Genomic DNA, 5,046 nt, shown 5'->3' on the forward strand with positions numbered 1-5,046 from the left:
CTAGGAAGGGTCTGCCAAGGATGATAGATTCATCCATACACTTCTCAGTGTCTAGGATTATGAAATCAGCAGGGATGTAGTGGCCTTCAACCTTTACCAAGACATCCTCTACAAGTCCATAAGCCTGTTTCCTTGGATTGTCTGCCATCTCTAGTGAGATTCTTGTAGCTTGTACCTCAAGGATCCCTAGCTTCTCCATCACAGAGAGTGGCATGAGGTTTATACTTGACCCTAGGTCACATAGAGCCTTCTCAAAAGTCATGGTGCCTATGGTACAAGGTATTAAGAACTTTCCAGGATCCTGTCTCTTCTGAGGTAATCTCTGCCTAGTCAAGTCATCCAATTCTTTGGTGAGCAAAGGGGGGTTCATCCTCCCAAGTCTCATTACTAAATAACTTGGCATTTAGCTTCATGATTGCTCCAAGGTACTTAGCAACTTGCTCTTCAGTAACATCTTCATCCTCTTCAGAGGAAGAATACTCATCAGAGCTCATGAATGGCAGAAGGAAATTCAATGGAATCTCTATGGTCTTTGTATGAGCCTCAGATTTCCATGGTTCCTCATTAGGGAACTCCTTGGAAGCCAGTAGATGTCTATTGAGGTCTTCCTCAGTGGAAATCACTACCTTTCCCTCCTCTGTGTATTCGGCCATGTGGGACGTGTTTATGGCCTTGCATTCTCTCTTTGGGTTCTCTTCTGTATTGCTTGGGAGAGTACTAGGAGAGAGTTCAGTAACTTTCTTACTCAGCTGACCCACTTGTGCCTCTAAATTTCTAATAGAGGACCTTGTTTCAGTCATGAAACTTTGAGTGGTCTTAGTTAGATCATAGATTATGGTTGCTAAGTCAGATTGGCTCTGCTTAGAATTCTCTGTCTGTTGCTGAGAAGATGATGGAAAAGGCTTGCTATTGCTAAACCTATTTCTTCCACCATTACTGTTGTTGAAGCCTTGTTGAGGCCTCTGTTGGTCCTTTCATGAGAAATTTGGATGATTTCTCCATGAAGGATTATAGGTGTTTTCATAGGAACCATGTAATTCACCTCTTCCATTGCTGGGTTCTCAGGATCATAAGCTTCTTCTTCAGATGAAGCTTCTTTGGTACTGCCTGTTGCTGCTTGCTTTCCAGACAGACTCTGAGAAATCATATTGACTTGCTGAGTCAATATTTTGTTCTGAGCCAATATACCATTCAGAGTATCAATCTCAAGAACTCATTTCTTCTGATTTGTCCCATTATTCACAGGATTCCTTTCAGAAGTGTACATGAATTGGTTATTTGCAACCATTTCAATGAGTTCCTGGGCTTCTTCAGGCATCTTCTTCAGATGAAGAGATCCTCCAGCAGAGCTGTCCAATGACATCTTGGACAGTTCAGACATACCATCATAGAAGATACCTATGATGCTCCATTCTGAAAGCATGTCAGAAGGACACCTTCTGATCAATTGCTTGTATCTTTCCCAAGCTTCAGAGAGGGATTCACCTTCCTTCTGTCTGAAGGTCTGGACTTCTACTCTAAGCATACTCAATTTTTGAGGTGGAAAGAATTTGGCCAGAAAAGCACTGACCAGCTTTTTCCAAGAGTTCAGGCTTTCCTTAGGTTGTGAATCCAACCATATTCTAGCTCTATCTCTTACAGCAAAGGGAAAAAGCATAAGCCTGTAGACCTTGAGATCAACCCCATTGGTCTTGACAGTGTCACAGATTTGCAAAAATTTCACCAAAAACTGATGAGGATCTTCCAACGGAAGTCTGTGAAACTTGCAATTATGTTGTATCAGAGAAACTAATTGAGGCTTAAGCTCAAAGTTGTTTGCTCCAATGGCAGGGATAGAGATGCTTCTCCCATAGAAGTCAGGAGTAGGTGCAGTAAAGTCACCAAGCACCTTCCTTGCATTGTTGGCATTGTTGTTATTTTCGGCTGCCATGTCTTCTTCTTGTTTGAAAATTTCTGTTAGGTCCTCTCTAGAGAGTTGTGCTTTAGCTTCTCTTAGCTTTCTCTTCAATGTCCTTTCAGGTTCAGGATCAGCTTCAACAAGAATGCCTTTGTCTTTGCTCCTGCTCATATGAAAGAGAGAAGAAGAAAGTATGGAATCTTCTATGTCACAGTATAGAGATTCCTTGAGGTGTCAGAGGAAAAGAAGAATAGAAGGAGGAGGTAGAGATAAGAGAATTCGAACTTATAGAGAGGGGGAGTGTTAGTTCTTAAATAGAAGAAGGTGAGAAGGGGGGAGAATTTTCGAAAAAAAATTTTTAAATAAAACTAAAAATTGTAAATTAAAAAGAATTTGAAATAATTAAAAGAAATTTTGAAAATTCAGTTGATGATTTTCGAAAATTAAAATTGAGAAAGTCATTAAGTGATTTTGAAAAAGATTTTGAAATTAGAAATCAAAAAGATATGATTGAAAATTATTTTGAAAAAGATGTGGTTGAGAAGATATGATTGAGAAGATAGGGTTTTAAAAAGATATGATTGAACGGATATGATTGAAAAACAATTTAAAAAGATTTGATTTTAAGATTAATGACTTGGCTAAAAAGAAATTTAAAAGATATGATTCGAAAATTCAAATATTGAACCTTTCTTAACAAGGAAGAAATTTTTGAATCAAATCACTAATTGTTAGCAAGGATTTTCGAAAATAGTAAAAAAAATGGAAAGGATTTGATTTTGAAAAGATATGATTTGAAAAAGATTTGATTATGAAAAATTATGAAAATTTGAAAAAGATTTGAATTAAAAACAAAATCTTCCCTCCTGTGCCCTCTTGGTGTTAAACGCCCAGAATGGTATCCATTCTGGCATTTAACACCCAAAATACTACCTTTTTGGGCGTTTAACGCCCAGCCAGGTACCCTGGCTGGCGTTTAAATGCCAGTTTTCCTTCCTCACTGGGCGTTTTGAACGCCTAGCTTTTTCTCTATAATTTCTCTGCTGTATGTTCTGAATCTTCAATTCTCTGTATTATTAACTTGAAAAGACATAATTTTGAATTTTTTTTTTTGAATTTTTAATGATGAGAAACAATCAAAATGCAACTAATCATGGAAAACTAAGATCAAACAAACAATGCATCCAAGACACCAAACTTAGAAATTTTTATATTAGAGACACTAACAAATTGAGAATGCATATGAGAAACAACAAAACACACAAAACAAGAGAATTTAAAGATCAGAGTAAGGAAAATCATCAAGAACAACTTGAAGATTAATGTAGAACATAATTCATACATTCGAAAAATGCAGGGAATTAAATAAAACATGCAAGACACCAAACTTAAAAATTGACACTAGACTTAAACAAGAAACACAAATTATTTTTTATTTTTATCATTTTATAAAAAAAAATTTGTATTTTTTTTTTGTTTTTTTCGAAAATTATTTGGAAAAAGAAAATAAGAAATTCAAAATTCTTGATGAGAATTCCAGGAATCATGCAATGTTAGTCTAAAACTCCGGTCCAGGAATTAGACATGGCTTACTAGCCAGCCAAGCTTTCAATGAAAGCTTTGGTCCAAAGCACTAGACATGGCCAATGGCCAGCCAAGCCTTAGCAGATCATTACATTCAACAGCAAGATTGATAGAAATCAACAAGCTCTTGTGATGATAAGTTGAAACCTCGGTCCAAAAGGTTAGATATGGCTTCACAGCCAGCCAGACTTCAACAGATCATCATGAAACTCTAGAATTCATTCTTAAAAACTTTGAAGAATAAAATAAAAAAAATTTCTTTTTGAAATTTTTCGAAAATAAAAAGTAAAAATCTTAAACATAAACTAAATTACCTAATCTGAGCAACAAGATGAACCGTCAGTTGTCCAAACTCGAACAATCCCCGGCAACGGCGCCAAAAACTTGGTACACGAAATTGTAATCTCAACGGCGCCAAAAACTTGGTACAAACGATTGTAATCTCAACTCCTTTTCACAACTCCGCACAAGTAACCAGCAAGTGCACTGGGTCGTTGATGAGCGGATAATTTATACACTTTTTGGCATTGTTTTTAGTATGTTTTTAGTATATTTTAATTAGTTTTTATTATATTTTTATTAGTTTTTAAATAAAAATTACTCTTCTGGACTTTACTATGAGTTTGTGTGTTTTTTTGTGATTTCAGGTATTTTCTGGCTAAAATTGAGGGACCTGAGCAAAAATCTGATTCAGAGACTGAAAAAGGACTGCAGATGCTGTTAGATTCTGACCTCCCTGCACTCAAGTGGATTTTCTGGAGCTACAGAAGCCCAATTGGCGCGCTCTCAATTGCGTTGGAAAGTAGACATCCTGGGCTTTCCAGCAATATATAATAGTCCATACTTTGCCTGAGATTTGATGGCCCAAACAGGCGTTCCAAGTTAGCTCAAGAATTCTGGCGTTTAACTCCAAAACTAGCACAAAAGCTGACGTTTAACTCCAAGAAAAGTCTCTACACGAAAATGCTTCAATGCTCAGCCCAAGCACACACCAAGTGGGCCCGGAAGAAGATTTCTACATTAATTACTAATTTCTGTAAACCCTAGGCTACTAGTTTTCTATAAATAGGACCTTTTGCTATTGTATTTTGCATCTTGGGACGTTTAGTCCTTAGACCCTTGAGGCTGGCCATTCGGCTATGCTTACACTATTTGTTCTTATGTATTCTCAACGGTGGAGTTTCTACACACCATAGATTAAGGTGTGGAGCTCTGCTGTTCTTCATGAATTAATACAAAGTACTATTGTTTTTCTATTCAACTCAAGTCTATTTCTTCTCCAAGATATTCATTCGTTCTTCAACTTGATGAATGTGATGATCTGTGACACTCATCATCATTCTCACCTATGAACATGTGCCTGACAACCACCTCTGTTCTACTAGCAATGGCTTGAATGCGTATCTCTTGGGTTTCTAATCTAAGATTAGAACCTTCGTGGTATAGGCTAGAATTATTGGTAGCCATTCCTGAGATCCGGAAAGTCTAAACCTTGTCTGTGGTATTCCGAGTAGGATCTGGGAAGGGATGACTGTGACGAGCTTCAAACTCGCGATTGTGGGGCG

Source organism: Arachis ipaensis, chromosome B10 (genome assembly GCF_000816755.2).
Source record: "Arachis ipaensis cultivar K30076 chromosome B10, Araip1.1, whole genome shotgun sequence".
NCBI classification, from domain to species: Eukaryota; Viridiplantae; Streptophyta; class Magnoliopsida; order Fabales; family Fabaceae; genus Arachis; species Arachis ipaensis.